The 22,923-nt window shown below is 38.8% G+C and overlaps 1 protein-coding gene and 1 pseudogene across 8 annotated transcripts in view; one reads left to right on the top strand and one right to left on the bottom strand.

Moving 5' to 3' along the window:
* The window catches only part of BBX (BBX high mobility group box domain containing), a 281,032-nt gene that overhangs the window by 112,634 nt on the left and 145,475 nt on the right, over positions 1 to 22,923 (bottom strand). The gene's annotated exons all lie outside the window — the stretch shown is intronic.
* Positions 15,659 to 16,340, top strand: LOC106972262 (60S ribosomal protein L23a-like; annotated as a pseudogene).

Raw genomic sequence — 22,923 nt, 5'->3', positions numbered from 1 at the left:
ATTAACAAAGGTTAGGACATAATTATCACACTGACAAGAATCTAAAGCACAAGATGACAAGTTCTTGAGTGTCCTCCTCATGTATTCTAAGTGGAGCTGAACACATTATTTATTGATCACCTGGTGAGCTATGCATTGTGGGAGTTAAGTGTTTAGCCTTACCTCCCATTCAGCTCACCACCCCCCACTGCCCTCCTGCCTGTAGGTATCTGTCCTGTTCGCCACACCCACCTGGTGCTTCTGAACTGCACTTCCTCTGCTCTCCCAGACCTGCACACCAGACACCCTGGACTCACTATTCTACAAGCCTCTCTGAACTGCCATTTCTAAAAAGCTGTCTTTATTTGCCCCAATTCCTATTTCTTTCTTTCCTAAGCACCTTTTTGACCCACCACATTTAATGGCTGTGCCATATTTTTGGACACTTGATTATATAACAATTATCATTTTTTTCTGTACAGCATAATGATTTCATGTGAATTCCTCCCACAAAGACCCTTGAAGGTAATGAACATGCCAGATGCTTTTTTTCTGGATCTGTCAGAGCAAACATCCCCATACTAGACAGGGAGATGCTCGGAGAATACATGAAGAAGCAAACACAGAAATGATACTTTTAACCTTTCTAATTATGCTTGCCTTTACATTGTTTTACTAAAAAAAGAAGAGTTATGTAAGACTTGAACAGGAAATAGAGAAGGAAAAGTAAAGCCCCAGGAAAGGCTGTTCAGAAGGGAAAGGGAGAGACCAGAAGAAATAGGCAAATTGACAAGGAGATGTAATAAATATAATGAAATCTAAGTCACTACCAAACAGCTGTTGATACTAGTCTAAAGACACGTTCTAAGTAGCCTTATTCCCATCTCTGGTTATTTGTCAATGACTCTTATTACTCTCTCAAACAGCAGATCATAGTACCTTCAGCTCAATAGCTCTCTTTTCCTTTCAGAACTGGATGGTAATAAACCCCAACTCTGAACCCCTCCATTTCTCTTCCCTAGGTCTGCCCCAGGTTGCTGGCTGCTCCCCTGGTCTGACACTACCACACAGTTTCCAATCCCAAGTTGATCTTCAGGCTCATCGGCAACCCTTTCTCACTCGTCTTATTCAGTCTTAACCAACCCACAGTTCCCATTATGAATTCTCAGGTTTTCCTCAACCCCTATTAATGATGAGTGAAGATAACAGTAATAATGAGATATATATGCATATATAAAATGCTTCTATATACATAATGCTTCTGTATATGTTGCTTCCTACAGACCAGAAACTAAGAGCTTTATATTAATTCTCTTAACTCACAACAAGCCTAAGAGGTAGGTACTATTATTATCTCCTCTTTACAGATGAGAAAACTGAATCACATAGAACATATAATTTGCCTCTTTTGTTTACAAATTAACGAGATTTTTTATTATATGCATTTGTCACATGGGTAGGACATAATCACACTGGCAAGAAGTTGAGTCACAAGAGGACAAACTCCTGGAGTCTCATTTGCTGTCAGTGCAGTTGGACACATATTTACTGATCATCTAATGAGCCATACATTGTTTGTAAATTATATGATGTCCAAGATCCCAATGTTAGCACATAACTGGTAGAGCCAGTATTTGAACTCAGGAGGTCTAGCTTCAGAGTCTCTTGTTCCTGCCCATTATACAACATTGCCTTCTAATAACCAAATTTATTGAATGTTTGCTACAGGCTAATAAACACTTTACATTAAATAACTTCTTTAATCCTCAATACAACTCTGAGAGAAAGGTACTATATATGAAGCAATTAAGAATGACAAAGCTTCAGCAACATGCTTGAGCCACTCTGTCAGCACGTGGAGGAGGGGCCGGGTTTCAAACCTGGGATTTCTGCCCTCAGAGCATTCCATCACTTTTCCCTATTGTCCTTCCCACCACAATGCTAGCCATTCTAAGAAAATGCTTTCGCCTTCTGGTTCACAGGAAGGTCGTCTTTGTGTGAGCTCTCCCAAAGCTCCACAAGCTCTCAGTCTACCAATTCCAAAACTTGCATCTTTCTTCTTCCATTTTCTCTCAAAGGCAGAGATTCAAGGTCAACTTCTCTCATTCTCATTATGTGCTTTTTAATCTCTTATCCTGCTACCTTGGGCCACTAGTCTTTCAGTTTCTTTCTTTGATGAACTATTGATAAACTGTCAACAGTTCCTTCTAGTTAATACCTTCTCCTAGACAATCTCAAGACTAAAACACTCTTTGAATCCCCCTCCTCCCTTTGGCTAGTCCTCTTTAGTTTGTACAAAGTGGCCTCCAGCCATCAAGCCAGGAAGACTGCCTAACTCCAGGCCATGTAGCTAGCAGCCAAGAACTGGCTTGCCTGGTGCTAACATTGTTCACGGGCTTGACCTTGCACCTTATTTTCTGACTGGGCTCCTAATCTTCTTGGTTCTAAACCCCAGGATTAATTTCCTAGAAAGCTCTCCAACTCATTTCAACTCAAGACACGCTCTGGCTTCTCTACCTCACTATTATTCGCACTCACACCTTTGATTTTGAGCCTCTCAGAGAAAATACCTTATCTGGGGCAGGCTTCCGACTCCACCATATACACCTGGGAAGAATGCCAGAGCCTGGTGCACAGAACTGGACATTCCATCCCCTTGACATAAACCTCCAGAACACACAGACATTTCTCTTTTTCCTCACCATAAATTCAAATCTTTGGAGTGCCTTCTTGCCCTGATACCCTCTCACCAAGTTCTGCCCCTTCTGCCTCATGTATGTGGTCCACTCCTCATTCAGCCCTACCACATTGATTCAGCAGTCAGCTCTTCCGGACTATAGCTGTGCTGACTTCAATTCTCCACACCACAAATGTCTGCTCAGGCTCTGCATGAATCTCTTCAACAGTACTTTAATGTTCTCAGGAAAAAGTCCAACCTTCTTCCTTCATTTAACACACAAGACTGTTCCTGTCTTGGTCCCTGCTTGCTTTTATGGCTCAGGTTTCTCTGCTCTGTTATCACTTTAAAAGCTCTGCCTACATGGAGCCACATGCCATCACTTGGAATTTGCCATGGCCTCTGACCTCTCAGCGTGCGCACAAGTGTCTCCTTGCAATGGGACTCAATCCTGCTTCGGGGCTTAGGTTGGATCTTACCTCAGGCCTGTTGGCCCTTTCTAGTCTGAGAGAGATGCTCCCCGTGAGTCCTCAAACACCTTACACTCAATAAGCCACAATGAAGGCGCCTGTTTTCTTCTTTATATCCCAAATGACTGTAACAGAGAACAGAGGCTATATAATGTTCACCATGGCATCTCAGGGCCTGACACAGAGCCAGGCACATTGTGGGCAAATACTGATTCAATGAATGAGCTCCAGGACTATTCCCTGCAGTCTATTCCTATCATTCTGTCCCCTCTCCTCATTGTTACCGCTTCTTTTTCTACTTCATCCTCAGTATGCCCTGCTCTTTTTTCCTGCTGAGATCTTCCAGCTCCAAAATTCCCAGCACCCAATCAACTAACATACTCAAACTGCCAAACCATAAAACCTGGCAATTTTACTTGCTCAGAAATAGTTTCTATTCAGATGTCAAAATGACTCGTAATAATTTGACCTCACAAGAGAAATAATTATCCATTCCCTATTCTCTTGTACCCATTGCTGAACACTGATTAATCTTCTGTGCATCAGTTTACAGACAGCCCTTTAAATTTTAAGAATGATCGCATGTATTCTTAAAAAGTAAATGTAGTAGGGGCACCTGGGTGGCTTAGTAGGTTAAGCGTCTGATTTGGGCTCAGGTCATGATCTCACAGTTCATGAGTTCAAGCCCCACATCAGGCTCGGTGCTGACAGCTCGAAGCTTGGAGTCTGTTTTGGATTCTGTGTCTCCCCTTTTTCTCTGCCCCTTCCTCGCTCGTGCTCGCTCTCTCTCTCAAAAATAAATAAACTTTAAAAAAATTAAATGTATTATACTTCATCTAAAATGATTGACTCACTTTGGTTTATATGACTTAGTTTTTGTTTTTTTTTTTTTCATTTAAAAATAATAATCAGTCTGGATGTCTTCCATCATCCTGCTCTCTAAATATAACATAAAAAATAACAAAAACCAAAAAAACCCAGAAACTGTGATTCAGCAAAAAATCAACAATCTGTGATATCTCTATTTGGAATTTCTTTTTCCTAAGCTACTGCTCTTTATTCTAAAAAGACAGCAAACAACTTAAGTTACAGTTAAACTTATTTTACTTAATAAAGCAAAACCTCTTGTTTTAATGGCTATGAAACAAAAATCTTAATTTTTCCCAAAGTAAAAAAAAACATTGATATATCTTATGCTAGTAGTCATAGATAGTATTTATTGAAAGAGCTTATCCTAGCTTCTGCAATGCCTACCTGCGTTACACTTTGGCATGCTAGAATTGAGGTAACTCATTATTTACTAGATTACACATTACAAGGATGTAGGATGTCGCTGATCCTTAAATTCCCAAATACTTTAGGGGAGCCTGGCTGGCTCAGTTGGTTAAGCGAAGACTCTTGATTTCGGCTCAGGTCATGATCTTGCGATTCAGGAGATTGAGCCCCATGTGGGATTCTGTGCTGACAGCACACAGCCTGCTTGGGATTCTCTCTCTGCCCCTCCCCTGCTCACTCGCTAGTACACACGCTCTCTGTCTCAAAATAAATAAATAAACTTAAAAAGTAATTAAAAAATAATAAATTCCCAAATACTCAGAATACTGCCTTTAATATAATATGTATTTAATAAATATTGCTTAAAATTTGTGAATTTAATGATACTGTATCAAACTGCACATTTGTTAAGGAAATTAATTAGAATGCATAGGGAACTTTGATACATTTATATTTTCTGTTTGGAGTTAAGAAGAAAACTGTGTTTTATACTTGTTTCACTACTGGTGAAATTTTTTTCTTAAATATATTCCAATTTTCTGACATAATGTGCATGATACAAAAGACTTGCTTGCTAAGTCCTGTTCAGAACATTAGCCATTCCCTTTACATTCATTTCAGGTGGTATTCTTTTAACGTGTTTGGGCTGAATGTGCTCTGACCTCAGTGCCAAGTACTGAAAGCTTGTTTTTATTTTAAAAAATGTATTAACTTTATGACATTTGTTTCAAAAAGTTCTTCACACCACAGAATTAGCACACACAAAAAAGAAGTTTCTATTTGTATATCATTTGCCTTTTTTCCTTTTCTATTTTTCTATCATTCACCCAAGAAAGAATACAAACAGAAATTTTAGTATGAGTCGTTTTAGTATCCTCCTTCCTTCTGTTTTCCTCTTATTCACAGTGTGAGAGTGGGCATTATTACCCACAAGATACATGTTTACTGAGGCACCTTGGAGTATTTTTCCTACAGCCCAATTTACATAAATCTCCCTCTGCTGGCCGAATTTTTATCTTTTGGCATCCTATTTAAATACAAAGGTAATGCTTTATAGTATAAACAAAAGCTCCTCTATAAAGAATTATAAACTATATAAACCTGACAAGTCATTTAAAAATCTTTTCTACATCATTAAGGATTGTGTTTGCTGATTTCAGAGAGAAGTAAAGTACTGAGTTTAAACAAAGAACATTTCAAATTTAGTATCTTTTCCCCCCTGAGCAAGATTCTTAATTCTACTAAGACCATTTCTCATTAAGTTCTTTTTCTTAATTAAAAAAAATTTTTTTTTAAGTAAACTCTACCTCCAACATGGGGCCGAACTCATGACCCCAAGATCAGAGTTGCATGCTCTATGAGCTGGCCAGGGGCTACACTGCTACCCATGAGCCCACACTGCTTTCCTCCCCACCTTTTTTTTTTTTTTTTCCCAGATGGCAGTTGTTTTACTGACATATCTAAAAAATTCCGTTTTGATTTTTATAATAAAGTGCTTTACAATATGGAATTTGAGTACATTGCATTAATAAGTTCTAAACATTTTCTAGTAAGAAAAATTGGTAGTTATTAAAACCTCCTAATCTACTTTAATTGCTACCTCTCATTATGTATCACTTTGTGATTTGCAAAGCTTTTACTATACACATTCATTTATTTAACATTCTACAGTCTTAAGAAGTGAGTATAATTATGCCCATTTTACAGCTCAGTGAGAGGAGCCTCAGAGATACTTACATAATCTTCCCAATGCCATTAAGGGGTAAACCAAGGACAAGCCTAAGAACTCTGAACTTTAATCCCAAAATAAGGTATTTTCTTCCATCTAACTGTATCACTGATTTTATTTTTTAATCAATATATTTATATAGAAGGAAAGGTAATTGATTTACAAACCTTTTTAGCATTTAATTAGTCTCTTGGTATTTACTTTAGCTAGAGAATTCCCAAATTTCCATTCATATTTCCAAATCGTCTTTCATATGGATTTAGCCACACTAAATACATTGTGGGAGGGGAGAATCAGGGCACAAGAAAGCATGTGTATCTGTGACTCAATGTACTTTTCTTCACTTTGCATTTTGTAAATATTGTTGTTACAGCTCCTAACGGGCTCTCAGACGTCGTTATGACTGACAGCCCTAAGTGCTGTGTCTTTCAAAACAAATATGCTTTATTGATGGACAGCACATGCAACTCCATCAAATTACTCTGAAAGACAGGGTGAAACAAACAACATGATTTCCAACTAACTTCAGCATTTTGCACTGAATACAATAGTCAGGTTACAGTTTCACGGGTATCATGAAAGCTTGTCATTTCCATATGCAACACATGTAACAGAAGGGTACTACAAATCTGCCATATAATCCCAGAGCAGCACACAACTTCCCATGTTTGCCACACAGATTTTTAAGCACAAGCAGTAATTCAGAACATATTTAGAACAAAAAAAAGTCCTTATGCATATGCCCAAGTATTTACTGGTTTTTAAAAAATATGTAATAATATATATTTTAAAAATATGTAATAATATATGTAATAATATACTTTGAGAAAAAAGTTTGGGCAAGAATTTGAAAAAGAACCAACTGGAATAAATAAAATATGCTTTATCACCCTGATTTTAGGAAAAAGGTAAATAAAACCTGTCACTGTCTGGTGCATATTAAAAATCACAATTGAACAGCAAATGTCAGACACATTATCTATATCCCATTATAGCATTTCTCAAACTGGAAGGCAAGGCTCATTGAAAAAATTCTGCTTGCTGAGCTCTCCCAGCAAGAACTACCAAATCAGTTGGGATTTGAGAACTACCAAATCAGTACTTGAGAGGTGGGCAGATTCCTACAGCTCTTATATAGCTGCCAGAAGGAGACTTCCTGATCCTAAGTCAATCTTTTAAGGACCTATTAATGGACTAGTATTAAGAGAGATGACACTGATTATGAAAGATGAGTTGGGCCAATAAAGGACTTATTGGCAAGGTAGAGTCTATATAATAATGAAACAATTTGGGAGTTAGACAGCATGTAATAGAGTGCAACAAATGCAGTCCAAACCATCAGGGAATAGACAGTATATAATAATAATAAGACATTCTTAACACTCAGATTCTTGGCAATTACAAAAGCCATTTAAGAATTGAGGCAATTCTCTTAACTCACTTTGGTGACCCCAATTTGTCCCACTGTTAACTTTAAACTAATGGCTGAACTCATTCCCATCAACAAGGACACAGCCAGGGGTGAACTCCAGGTTTGGGGAGCTTCCTGTCACTGCACCTTTGGTCAACTCTGACCTGGCTTCTCTTACTCTGGGCACCACAGAAATAGCCATTTGAAAAGCTCCTGAAAAAAATTAGTCAGATCCTTGCCATGATTTAAGGCCAGGGTAGGGTCTGCAATGTACCAGAGGATGACACAGCTGGGAGGAAGTCAGGTGGCCGGCCATTCCTGAAATCTCAGGTTTGACTTAAGAAGAATTGGTGGGACTTTATGGGAAAATGATGCTTACAGGAGAACAGAACTGGAATGGTGTTGGTATTCATAAGGAACTGGTCAAAGATGATCTGAGAGAGGTGTGGTGTAAAACCGTGCTTCTCATGCTTCTCATACTCGTTCTACATGGAGAGAAGCAGGGAACTAGAAGACCAATGACAGTAACTGATTGGGACTGAAGGTACCCAGCATCGAGCCCTGGCTTTCACCTTGCAAAAAGAGAACCTTCTAATACCAGGTCTATTTAAGGACAAAATTAGCAATTGACGGAGTAGGAAAACCGTGGAAGGCCTTCAGCATCGGAAAGTTGTTCTAGATGACCCTGAAGGCCCATTATACCACTCTGCTGATTTTACCTTGTATCTTCAGCTGTGGCCAGCCTGTAGCACAGAGCCCACCACCTCCCTCCTGTACATGGGCCTCCGTTCCCCCTTCTCACCTCCTACCAGGAAGACACAATAAATCAGCTTTCACAGCCCTCACACAGCCTTTACACTGATGACAATTTCTCGCTAGTATCTGTGGGCTTAAAAAAGTTTCAACGGCTGTTTTATGCATTTCCCCCTACGTTGTTTTTCTCAGTTTATGCCAATCCCCTTCCACCATTCATTAACATATATATACCTATATGATATATAGTATAAATTCTATACTTTAGAAATTGAATACAATTCGAATTTTGTGTATCTTCACTATGTTGTTTTTTAACTATTAATATTTTAAAAACTTTCTTTTTTTTTTTTTTTAAGGTTTATTCATTTTTCAGAGACAGAGAGAGACAGAGAGTGAGTGGGGTAGGGGCAGAGAGAGAGGGAGACACAGAATATGAAACAGGCTCCAGGCTCTGAGCTGTCCACACAGAGTCCAACACAGGGCCCGAACTCATGGACGGTGAGATCATGACCTGAGTAGAAGTCAGACGCTTAACAGACTGAGCCACCCAGGAGCCCCAATATTTTAAACACTTTTTATGCACTTTCTTAGAATCCCACAATAAGAAAAAATTAAATTTTCTAATGTTTCAATAAAACTCTACCAATATCTTTTTAGAAAGTGTACGGGATAAGTATTTTTTCCTTAAAAGAAAAAGTCAATTTCTAATAGCTTCAAATCAAGGCCATGAAGCCCCCTAGTAATTACTTTATAAATAATTCAGTGTGTTTTTTATAACGAAGGAGTTAAATTTTCGGAGAGTAAAAGGTTCACATCACTAACAGGCTGATAACAGGTTGACAGGATCAAACCACCTTGCCCTACTTTTGCATTTATTAGGAATCACAGGAGCCACACCTGGAGCAAAACTCTGCCTAGGACACTGAAAAATCTGAACACTACAATCTTCAGCTCAGACAGGTAATAAATGTGGCCAAACGTGGGCCTTTAAATCCTGGCCACTTTACATCAATCCAAACCATTCATGTGCCAAGAGGGGAACTAGCTGGACCACTGCGGAGCTCCTTCATGATGGAAAGATAAATGGGGACTTCCAAGCGCCCCACACCTGAAGAGCAGACAAAGGGGTCTGTCCTTGACAAATCAAAGTGCTCAATTATTCACTGCACCAAGTCCAGCCAACTACTGTTACTATGCTTTCAACACCTATCTTCCAGAACACTTCAAAAAAACTTTTCTACCTAAAAATTACATATTTATAGTATTAGAAGTCATCATCATAATACGTTATACTTCATATTTTGGATTTACAAAGTTAAAAACGCCATTTAAAGAAACAATAATAAACACTTCTTTTTCAGAAATTTAATTTCAATTTAGTGAAGTGCATTTTGATTGTAAGACTTGTAGTTTAAAACTGAAAATAGAATTTTCACGTAGAACAAAGCACAGAGAATAGTGAGGCTAAATATGCCTTTTATGTTTTGATTTCTTGACTTAAGGTCCTATTCTAACTATAATCATTAATTCACTTAATCCTCAAAACAACTCTGCGGAGTAGGAACCAAAATAATGCACATTTTACAGGTAAGGCGACTGAGGCTTGGTGGGGAGACTGCCTGCGGTAACACACCTAAGGAACTAGTACACTGGACACCAGGGCTCAGACTCGAGTGGGCCGGCTGCCATAGTACACTAATGTTCAATGCTTCTTGGCTACATGTGGGTGGCTACAGAAGCAGGCGGGCTAATAGTAAACCTGGCAATTGCTGCAGTACTTTTTTTAAAAATGGGATTCAATGAAAAAGTCTCCTGTTAAGTCTTCTGAAGATCAGGGGGCTCAGAGGTAAAACACATTACGATTACCTTTGTCAGCTTTAACTTGTGATTTTCTTTTTCAAGTGCCATGCACCATGGACTGCTAAAGTGACTCAGCAGGGTTTAACTTCATTTTAATTAGCATTATGAGCCTGAACTACAATTAAATCATTGCACTGGTAGTTTATAAGGGTCATAGTATTACATATCCTTGAGTTCATTTAATGACTTCTATGTAACAAGTAAATATTAACAAACAGAAACCAGGTACATATTTTGTTGGGTGATTTTTTTCTCCACTCTTTGGCCGATTGGTTAAGTATTTTACAACCGAGCTTTGCTTTGTTTAGTATTCCCCAAATAATATACTGGAGTACATGTTATACTAAGTTTCCAAAATTTCATAATTCATTTAACCAAACAGCTACATGGAACCCTAAATTCTAACTTCTCCTCTATTATTTCAAATCCCCTGAACTGGGTGGGATAAAGCAAAGTGTATTGGGGGTGGAGAGGAGTATGCAGCGGCTTTAACTACTTCTTTCATAAACATAACAGGATCTGAGCAACTACCACTAGCTAGCTTTGGGGATTCTGTAACTCTAGTACCTGTTTGGAATGCTCCCTAAACATCCTGCAGTCAGAAGTCACTGGCCTAGTACCAAACACCAAAAAGATGAAATTCTTCAGAATGCATTAAAAAAAGGGGGGAAAAGCATCATCAGTTATTCGTATATTAAAATTGGACTCTACTATTTCTAAAACAAAGAGAAGCAAACCAGAAGGGTTCTTATGGCTATTTCTAGATATTGGAATTCTATGAAATATAAATTTGTGTTCACTAATGAAACTGCACAATGTCAGAGATGAAAGGGACTTAGAAATCAGAGTGCAACCCCATCAATTTAAAGATCTATAAAACTAAGTCCACAAGAGCTTAAGTTTAAAACTAAAATGTTCTTACTCTCTGAGTTGGTATAAAGTTTGGGTCCCTTTTGAGCAAATAATTATTGGTGTTGTTTCATTACTTTTTTTTTTGTACTAAATTACAAACATCTGATTGCTTTGAAGTTGTATTATTAAGACAAATGGATAAACTGCTCTTTTTAAAATTCAAAATTGCCACATTTATTTACAATAAGATACAGAATGACCTCTCGGTTTCTTTCTTCTCCTCCACTTTCAGCCTCTGAAATGAACTAGATCAATATAGGAAAAGCTTCTAGAAGGCAATTTTATTCTATTATCCTAATGAGAGAAGTCACTGAAGAATGGAGAAGGCAAAAAATGATCTATTTTGAGGGCAATTTACAATTCTCCAGGTTCCTTACTATTTTAAAGAATATAATATCTCAAGGGGAAAAAAATGCATACCAACAAGAGGCCTTATGGCCACAAAATGTAGGAGAGCAAAATCATGCATTGAGAGTTTCAACTGAAAATCAGTAAAGATAAAAATCAGAAAAGTTGAATGAAGGATTCTCTGGTTATTGGAACTTTTGCCCAAACACAACATTAGAGTGCTCAAGGACACCGAGAATTCCTGCAAGGCATTACTTGGAGCAGACAGTGGGCAATCAGAAGGGTGGAAATCAGGGTCCATTACTCAGGCATGGTAGCCTGTATTATCCTCTTACAGATGCAGCATTGGCAGGAGTTGATGAAGAAAAATGAAGACTGAGGAAGAGAAGGAATGGTGTGTCTTTTACATGTAATTTTCAGTAAACGCAGATGAGTTTCAACCCTGGATGGGTTTTCCCTCCTTTCCTCCCTTCCTTCCATTTTATTCAGAAAAATCATCTTGCTTAGGCTGTTCAAGTGTGACGCTGCAACTAGCCTAATGTTGCCGCAAACTGCGGCCCTTGACATCCCTTTCAGCAAATACCAGATTAAATACCCTCTAGTTACGTGGTTCAAGGTAGCTTCATGCTGATTCCAAGAACAAGAACCTGTCAAGCTGACAAATCAGTGTCTATTTTCTGTCAGATATTGTCTCCCGTTAGAAGGGTTTCTTATTTCTTAAAACTTGCTTCTCCATTCTGGCAGCCTCCTGTCAGTCTACCGAAGGTCCTGGCTCCGAAAGCTTATAAATTCTTATTTTCCACTCTCCAGTTTCTCTATAGATTATACTGCTGACCTCGTCTACTGATCTGACAGGAAGTTATCTGAAAGCCATTTGTAGTGACCCTACCACAGAATTAGGACTGCATTTCTACAAGAGCCAACTGTACTTTCTAAAATAGCTAATTCAGTTGCCTCTGTTTTAAAACAACTCATAAAAAAGGACTGTCATTACTACAGAGCTGCTTTTTTTTTTTTCCTTTGTCCACAGACAGAAAAAAAGATGAAAGGCAGGAAGTGGCCTAACTATCAACAAGCAGTTCTCCTTTGAAGACAGATAACAAAATTCTGCAGTTAAAAGTATATTTGTACTTGCAAAGTTATTCTTCTTGAACAAATTCCAAATACAGTATCTGTCTTTGATCTCAGAAAAGCATTTTTCTCACTGTTCACAGCAGACATTAATAGTTCAGTTAGGCACCCCACTCCCAACTATGGGGAAAAAATGTTCCCTAAAATTCAATCATGAATTATTAGCTTTATTTGTCAGCCTAGAAGTAACTGCTTAGGCTCTGCCACCGCTGCTGCCGGCTATGACGAGGTAAGAACTTCTCAGCCACAGCACCCATCTGACCCCCTGGCAGAGCCTCTCAATTCCGACTGTGTGATGTCACACAGTCCTGGAGAGTCATTCAGCAGCTCCTGAAACAGGAACTGTTCTATTATCTCACTGAAAGTATACTGCAACTGTAAGAGATATTTTTGAGGACCTTAAACCTAAACAGAGTTGAAGTTTCATATTTTAAAATAGAGATCTACTCTTGACCTTTCACCATTTCCTATTACAACAAAAATCTAATAATAATACGTAGCTCTGATAATGAAACAAGCCTATTTTTAAGACATTAAAAATATCCCTAGTGTCTCCTCTGTTCCATTTTAAACAAATAGGGAAGATGAACAGCACAGCATTATATCGTTTATTCAAAAAATATTTTCCTTAATTTCCACAGCTATTGCTTGTGGGTCTTTTAATACAAAAAGAAAATAAGAAACACAGACATGACAAAATTATGGGGGAAGCTCTGGTCTTCAATAACGAAGTCCTTAAAGCTCAATAGGTAAAGACTAACAGTAGCGTCTAACTGAATCCTAAGGAAGATTTGTAATCCTAGGTGAAAAGCCCCCTTTATGGTATTAGAATTTTCCTGGGCAATAAGGAAAAGAAAATCCTCCATGGAAAAGAACTATGCTTTTAAAGTTAACACATGTATATGTGTGCACACACATGCACATACCCAGACTCTCTTTAAGTTCAGAGCTGACAGACTGATAGGTATTAGAAAACTGGATCTGCACTCGGACAGTACAGTATTTCATGCTCTCGGAAAATACAGTTTTGTTTGAACATGTCCCCAAAAGCCAAATCTAACTTCTGAAGCTGATCCATAGAGCCAGCACTTAGTATATTCTTGGCTGGTCGAATGCTAGCTTAGCTTCAAAAAGGAGCATGAACCACCTGGGCATGTGAACACGTGGACACTCACAGCATCTGCAGTGATGTCCTAGGAAGCAGAAGGAAAGAATGATAACCCAAAGTGTCACGCTGTCAGCATCAGGCAAATGTTGGCATAAATAAATCCTTATAAATACTCTGAAGATTTTCCACTCTAACAAAAGAGGTATTTTCTTTTCCCTGAAAGAGGAAACCTTATCAAATGGCAGTGATTTTACAGACATATAGGGAACACATAAAGAAGTATACATTCATAAAACGTACAACTCCACAGGATACCAAACCCTGAATCGCGCCATTTTTGTGAAATACATATGAAACACTACAATATGAAGGAAACTGGGTGCCTGGGAGGCTTGACGGGTTGACCGTCTGACTTCAGCTCAGGTCATGATCTCACTGTTCATGGGGGTTCAAACCCCATGTCGGGCTTTGCACTGACAGCACAGAGGCTGCTTTGAATTTTGTCTCTGTCTCTGCCCTCCTGACTCATTCTCGCTCTCTCTCTCTCAAAAATAAACATTAAAAAAAAATTTTTTAATAGGAAGGAAACACTAACAAGAAAGGACATTGGGAATTAAGATCATAAAATCAATGAGTGAAAAAACATTTTCCTTAAATACACCCAGAGTAAGATTTATACTCCACAATTCTAATTTAGAAGAAAACAAAACTGTGAAACTGTATCCATGCCTAGAAAAAATATTGGAAGAATAAGGAGCAAAATGTTCACAACGGATATGGAGCTGTATATGCATTGAGGGGGATTTTTATTTTGACATTGTGTTTTTCAGTGTTTTTGACATGTTAATTTTATAAACAAAAAAGAAAGCCAGTATGAGTTATTTTAAAATCAAATATGTTAAGTGTAATTTAATAGAGAACAAAGTGGCAGGCTTCTGAGGTACCCAATCAATACACTGCAGTGGAAAGCCATTTTCTCTTTCTCATCCTGTCTGTGACCATGTGACATTTTTTCACACTTGCTCAAAATTAACTGCTTCACTACATAATAACTGCAACTATAGCAAATGGGCCTTTTTGGACTGTAATTCAATTACTGTAGAAGGTTTTATAGTTTGAGTATTAAGAAGTGAAGCATATGCTTGACTACATACACAGAAACAAAGCAGACTCTCCACATATCATATCCAAATTAAAAGTGAATCTACAAATTCCATTCTCTGTTTATACCAGTTATCCTGACTCATTAGTCAATGTTCTGGGTCTAGTGAGACAGTAGAAACATTGCTCTGTCTCATTTGCAGGTAACTTACGTGATTTCCATATTGTGATCAAAGGCTAAAAGTTGATTTGCTAGAGTGCATTCCTTGGCCCCCGTAGTATTTTATTCATATAGCTACTATGACATTTTCACCTTGGATTGAAATTTTTATGTTTGCAGGTTTGTCTTTCACACTTGATTCGCATGTTTACTACTAAGAATGCATTCAATAAGTGATAAATACATGAATGAACTGTTCTAGAAATAACTAACCTTGGAGACAAATATCTGAGAAATCAGAGGGAATGATCTGTAATCTATCAAGAATGCAAAACACTGAAAGAAAACCAGTAAGTGTTCCTTCCTTAAGACTGCTAACACCTGAAATCATTTCCTTCCTTCAACTCTATTCCAATCCACCCATGTTCCTAACATCTTCATGAATTTATTCAACATCTGTCTTAAAAAAAAAAACCCTCAGGGCGCCTGGGTGGCCCATTCGGTTGAGCGTCCGACTTCGGCTCAGGTCATGGTCTCACAGTGTGTGACTTGGAGCCCTGCGTCAGGCTCTGTGCTGACAGCTCGGGGCCTGGAGCCTGCTTTTGGATTCTGTGTCTCCCTCTCCCTCTTGCCCTCTCTTACTTGTGCTATGTCTCTGTCTGTCTCTCAAGAAAAAACTAAAAAAAATAAATAAATAAATAAATAAAAAATAAAAGAAAAACTCATAGCCCTTTCACGAAGATGGCACCAAAGGCAAAGAAGGAAGCCCCTGCCCCTCCCAAAGCTGAAGCCAAAGCAAAGGCTTTGAAGGCCAAGAAAGCAGTGCTGAAAGGCATCCACAATCATAAAAAAAAAAAAAAAAAAAGATCTGCACGTCACCCACATTCCGACAGCCCCAAACACTGTGTCTCCGAAGGCAGTCCAAGTATCCTCAAAAAAGCATCCCCAGGAGAAACAAGCTTGACCAATATGCCATCATTAAGTTCCCCCTGACTACCAAGTCAGCCATGAAGAAAATACAAGACAACAACACACTTGTGTTCATTGTGGATGTCAAAGCCAACAAGCACCAGATCAAACAGGCTGTAAAGAAGCTCTAAGATATTGACATGGCCAAGGTCAACACTCTCATCAGGCCCAATGGAGAAAAGAAAGCATATGTTCAACTGGCTCCCAACTATGATGCTTTGGATGTTGCCAACAAAATTGGGATAATCTAAACTGAGTCCAGCTGGCTAAATCTAAACATGTATTTTTTTTCACCATAAAAAAATAAAACAAAATAAAAATAAACCAAATGTGTGTGTGTGTGTGTGTGTGTGTGTACCTATTATCTATCTAAAACCTCATTTTTCCTCCCTAACTACTAATTATCTTTTGGATTTCATGACACTGTACTGTTGCAAAGAATGATGAATGTCTATCATTTTATTTTGTCTTTTTATTACGTTACCAGTAGCTGCTGAGAACATGCTTTAGGTGTAGCTTCTTCTATGATCTAGACTGCCGTTTATGGCCAGCAGGTGTTAGACTCTGGAAATTTATACCTATAGCCCCCCTGTTGCTAGTTTTACACTGTGACTAAGGAAATAAAATTTACCCTCACTTAAGCAAATGAGTAAAACTACCCATAAGACGATTTACCTTAACAAAACAGTGAGTGCAGAGATCTCCAGAATTTCTACAGGACTGCAGTACCACCTCTCTTATTCTTTATGCATGGGGCATGCATCCTCAGAGCCCAAAGAGCAGAGACTTCCAGTTACTAATCTTGTTCTGTTTAACTTGCAGGAATATCCTATACTCTAAATCAGCATTTCTTAGTGAGGAAGTTCTTGAGACTCCAGGTGAGACCATTCTTTACTAGGCAAGACCGTTTCACTCACTGCTGAGTCAACATACATCTCAAGTTCCTACCCCTTCCTGTCACCCCAACCCTCAACCCCAGGGGGTAGCATCCCCCAATCTGAGATAAATGATGTCTCACAAATTCCATATACTCCCTGGGAGGTGGTATGACTCCCTAGTTAAGAATCAGTCCTCTAAATGAGCCCAATATATTTAAAAAATCACATAGGGGCACCTGGGTGGCTCAGCTGGTGAAGCATCCAACTCTTGATTTCAGCTCAGGTCACAGATCATGTGTGTGTGTGACTGTGCACAGCCTGCTTGGGATTCTCTGTCTTCCTCTCTCTCTGCCCCTCCCCACGATCTCTCTCTGTCTCTCTCCTTCTCTCAAAATGAATGAATGAATCAATCAATCAATTTTTAAAAATCACATTTTAAAGGTAATTTAAACTCCCAGAAAAACCAGCTTCACAGGGTTTATCCCTCAATGACTACATTAACCAACACCACCATCACCCCAAGGCAAGCCTCCCATTCCCAGGAATGTGAAAGGCTTGCCTACACTGTATTCATAAGGTATTCTTGACTAGCCTGAATATTTTTTCTCTTTTTTTTTATTTGAGAGAGAGCATGAGAGAGGGACAGAAGGAGAGACAGAGAATCTTAAGCAGGTTTCATATTCAGTGCAGAGTCCAATGTGAAGCTCGATCCCACAACCCTGGGATCATGACCTGAGCTGAAATCAAGAGTCAGACGCTCAACCGACTGAGCCACCCAGGTGCCCCCAACTGAATACTTTCTATGTGACCTCTGGTCATTTATAATCCTAATGCCATAAAACTTCTATTCCTGTTAATATTCGAGGTCTTGTTTGCGTTGATTACCTATGAACTATCTAAATCAGTTTGCCTTATTAAAACTGGTTTCTAGGGGCACCTGGGTGGCTCAGCTGGTCAAGCATCCAACTCTTGATTTTGGCTCAGGTCGTGATCTCATGGTTGGTGACACCGAGCCCCGTGTTGGGCTCTGCGCTGACACTGACAGCACAGAGCCTGCTTGGGATTCTCTCTCCCCCATGCTCTCTGCCCCTTCCCCACTCATGCCTGCACACACACTCTCTCTCAAAATACTTTAAAAAATAGGTTTCTAAAACCTTATTTATTTGTAATACCATCATGCTTCCACTACTTAGTTACTTTAAAAAAGTACTACAATAAGGGAGGAATCATGTATAGATACACACTCCAAAACTAAGTATGAAATAGTTTTGCAAGTTTAGGGCCTTCTGGTCAGCCAAGCAAAGCAGAGCTGACAGGCACCTATAAAACATGAGGTGCAAATCTAAAACTTCCAGAAGAGCAACAAAGATCCAACTTGTTCAATTAATGAAAGATTATCTGGAACTGTAAACCTGTACTTTTTTAAATTAGATATAAGAGCTGAATAATCACTTAGCGAGGAAGCTGAGCCGTGAGTGCGTCCCTTATTTACCTGTGCAGCATGTTCTGTAGGACCCACCAACACCTGAAGGGGCCTTTAAAAAACTGGAATAGCAAGTTCTAGGAATTCAATAGAATCACAAATGTCTCCTGTAAATATTACACAAATCATCGTTTTAGTGGTTTCTGAAAGAAAACCCACCCTCCTGCTGGCAGGTGCAACATGTCCTAAAGCTGTCATCATTTGGCTCTGTAACCAGTCAAGCCAATCAACATTCTCATTTTAACTGGAAACCACTTCACCCTTGCTTTTTGTGTGTCTCCTGCCTCTTGTACTCCTCATCTTCTTTTTAGAAAGCCTAGGCTTCTGAAAATTTGGGAAGAGATACTCTTTGAGATGGTAAATAAGTCCACTCAGAGATAGATCTAGTTAAACAGGGAAGTCAGATGTGCTCATTTATGCCACCCTTCAACTGTGCACTGTAAACAACTTTTCCAGACCTTTCTACAATCCAAACTGCCCACGTGGCCAGTGAGCAAGGTTTGGCCTCTTCCGTCCTCCATCATCAAAAATTGGGACTCACTTGTCAATGTCTGACTGCCTTCTGGCCACAGCCATACTTATGGGCTCAGCCAAACGCACCTGAAATCCTGAACTATGTTCTGGTACAGACTTGTTCCTTCCAGCCCTCCTTGACCCCTGGGATTTGGGCTTGACTTTCTCACTGGAACTTTTCATTGCTACCAGACTCTCTCCTTTAAAATGCCCATTCCACACTTAGGTGGCTCAATCGGTTGAGCATCCGACTTCAACTCAGGTCAGGATGTCATAGTTTGTGGGTTCTAGCCTCACGCTGGGCTCTGTGCTGACAGCTCAGAGCCTGGAGCCTGCTTCAGATTCTGTGTGTCTCTCTCTCTCTGCCCCTCCCCCGCTCGCTCGCGCGCGTGCGCTCTCTCTCTCTCTCTCTCTCTCTCAAAACTAAACATAACAAAATAATAAAAAATAAAAAAATAAAATGCTCATTCCAGCTCCTCCAGGCTGTCATAGACTGGGCTGTTCCATGAGACAATGGGATCAAGTCACAATAAATTAACACTCATTCTTTAAAAAATGGTTTTGGGAAAGAGTAATTTTTTTTAACATTTTTATTTATTTTTGAGAGACAGAGCGTGAGCTGGGGAGGGGCAGAGAGACAGGGAGACACAGAATCCGGAGCAGGCTCCAGGCTCTGAGCTGTCAGCACAGAGCCCGAAGTGGGGCTGAAACTCACCAACTATGACATCACGACCTGAGCTGAAGTCAGACCGTCAACTGACCGAGCCATCCAGGTGCCCCAGGAAAGAGTAGTTTTTAATGGCTGATTTTTCATGGAGGAATTTTAAGCATGTGACATCAAGATAAGGGCTTTTATAGATTTCCCTCATGACAAGTTCAAAGGAAAGAGAAAGCATGGACTGTACTGATATCTTGTTTTTGTTTGTTCATTTATTAACCTGTTTGGTTTAGTTTTTCCATTTCATAAAGACACAATCCAAAAGCAAGTAATCAAGAAGTCTGTTGCTCCTGGGATCTTTTCAATGCTGCTGGCCATACATCAGGTACTTCTTTTTTTTAATAATTTATTTTGAGAGAAAGTGAGTGCATGAGTGGGGAAGTTGCAGAGAGAAAGGAGAGAGAGAATCTTAAGCAGTCTCTGTGCTGTCAGCAGAGAGCCCAATGGGGGACTCAATTTCAAGAACCATGAGATCATGACCTGAGCTGAGATCTGGAGTCTGACTCTTAACCAACTGAGCCACCCAGGCCCCACATATTAGGTACTTCTTAAAGAGGCTACACTGTATTCATCTGCATATGCCCAGTGGCATTACTGTGCCTGCCACATATTAGGTACTTAATAAATGTTCATGAAATAAATCCATCCGGAGCGAGGGAGCCATGGACCTTCCACTTTCAGAGAAGCCTGCTCTGAATCAAACCCCAGAAAACTCCTGGAGCCTAAATTCCAAGTAAGATCAAATTATTACCATGGTCTGTAAATTCCATACAAATTAAAAAACTATGTATCTCTTGAGTCATCCTTACAAAATAAGACATCTGCTGTGTAGCAAGACTACAATCTATATAAACTTTAAAAAACTTGCAGGAGTGCATTCAGTAAGAAATTCTGGTAATACTGATTTTACAGGAACCATATAAATCTATAGTCATTATTTTTTTTAACCTTAAAAATAAATTCAGCTTTGAAAGAAATCCCATACTACCCTGCTAAACTCTACTTTGTCTGTATCTAGTGCTTTGTGTGGTTTGGTATAAAGGTTAACAGTGTGGACTCTCTTTTTTTTCCTGGATTAATAAACCTGGATCAACAGATGATTAACTGTGTGCCCTGGGGCAAAAAAGTAACCTAACTTTTCTGTGCCTTGGCATCTCATCTATTAGAAAGGAATAGTAGCAGTGTCTACCACATGGTGAGGATTATATATACAGAAACTGCTTAGAGTACTGCCTTGCATATAAAAAGTGTATATGCACCTTGAAGGTTTGCTGTTACTATCGCAATGATTAATCACAGAATATAAAGTTCATTTATGCCACTTAAAAAAATTTTTTTTAACATTTATTTATTTTTGAGAGACAGAGCAGTAGTGGGGGAAGGGCAGAGAGAGAGGGAGGGAGACACAGAATCGGAAGCAGGCTCCAGACTCTGGGCTGTCAGCACAGAGCCCAACCCCAGGCTTGAACCCACGAACTGTGAAATCATTACCTGAGCTGAAGTCAGATGCTTAACTGACTGAGCCGCCCAGGTGCCCCTCATCTATGCCACTTTAATCCAGTGCTCTCGTTAGTAAATATTACAAGTAAAGGAATATCTCTGCATTCCAAATTTCTATTGGTAGAATGAATGGGGAAAAGCCTAAATATAAACAGTGAGAGAACAGTTTAAAAGACACAATTTAAGTGACTAAGAATTCTGTGTAAATACTTTTATTGGCATTGAAAAGATGTTTAGGTAAAAAAAAATGGGGGACAGGTTAAATGGGACATAAAAAAAGAATTTCTTTTTTTATGAAAAGACAGTATAAATATGTGCTAATATATGCACAACCATAAAATAAAAAACCTGGAAGAATGAACGTTAAATTATTCACAACATTAATTCTATATGACAAGATTATGGATGAGTTCTTCTTGTTTTTGGAAATTTTATATTGTAATTCTAACTTAAAATACAAATCATTCAAAAACCAAAAAAATAAGAAAACATTGGGGTATGCTGTAGGCTTTCATAAACAATAAGCTTTTTATTTTATTTTTTAGAGAGAGCAGGGGGAGAGGGCAAAGAGAGAAAGAGAAAGAGAGAAAGAATCTCAAGCAGGTTCCACACTGTCAGAGCAGAGACTGACATGGGGCTTGATCCCATAAACCATGAGATCATGACCTGAGCTGAGATCAAGAGTCAGATGCTTAACCAATTGAGTCACCCAGGCACCGCAACAAAAAGCTTTTTAAAATGTTAATTGGCTAAACACAGATTAACCAAATCATTCACATACTTATATGCACTATGAAGAATAAGATTTTTTTTTTAATTTTTTAAATGTTTTTTTTAATTTATTTTTGACGGAGAGAGAGACAGAGCGTAAGCAGGAGAGGGGCAGAGAGAGAGGGAGACACAGAATCTGAAGCAGGCTCCAGGCTCTGAGCTGTCAGCACAGAGCCTGACGTGGGGCTCGAACTCAAGGACTGTGAAATCATGACCTGAGCCGAAGTCGGTCGCTTAACCAACTGAGCCATCCAGGCGCCCCAAGAAGAATAACATTATTAACATGTTAATAATTAACTATTTGGAAAATAAACTCAAATGCTAAAAATGCTCCACAGGATGAAGTCAGTGATGCTTAGAACCTTAAAAGGAACTTTGGAACCATACAAAATATATAATCTCTATCAATGTGTGACACCTAGCAGAAAACATGTGCTATTTTCTAATTGATGGCTAACGAAAACCACTTTCTTTCTATACTTGCCATATTAATTTTAAATGATTAGGAAAGCAGGCTTCTCAGTGATGCTGATATAGGTTACAAGGTATGTTGTGTTTGGGAACATGTCAGGGATGCTGTAGATATGTTCTGTACAATAAATGAGAGATACAACAAAATGCCAGATTAAAAACTTTTCACTTGAAGATTTTAAGATTTATATGAGTCCAAGGTAGTCACCAACAACCATCTTTCTTTCAGAGAAAGATCTACTCCTTTTCAATTATACTCTCTAGCCAAGAATGCTGGAGGGCTGATTCTAAACATAATTATAAAGTGCCATCTAGTGGATGTTTTCATAAGGTTTCTCTGCTTACACTTCAATGTTATGGAATAGTCGTTAGAAAAACTACTCTAGGTGGATAAAAGGCACAAACTTCCAGTTAAAAAATAAAGTCCTGGAATGTAATACACAGACTGGTGGCTATGGTTAATACTAATGTATTGTATATCTGTAAAAAGTTACTAAGAGTAGATCTTAAGAGTCTCATCACACACACAAAAAACTTCTGTGTGGTGATGGAAGGTAACTATACTAAGTGTGGGGACCATTTCCCAGTATTTACAAATATCACATCCTGAAACCAATGTAATCAGTCAATCATATGTGAATAAAATTAAGTAGATAAATAGACAGCAAATCTGTATGAGGAAATAGCTATCCTTTACAGCATT

Source organism: Acinonyx jubatus, chromosome C2, assembly GCF_027475565.1.
Source record: "Acinonyx jubatus isolate Ajub_Pintada_27869175 chromosome C2, VMU_Ajub_asm_v1.0, whole genome shotgun sequence".
NCBI classification, from domain to species: Eukaryota; Metazoa; Chordata; class Mammalia; order Carnivora; family Felidae; genus Acinonyx; species Acinonyx jubatus.
The sequence above is the reverse complement of the archived record's forward strand: the minus strand, read 5'-3'. Positions and strand labels throughout refer to the sequence as shown.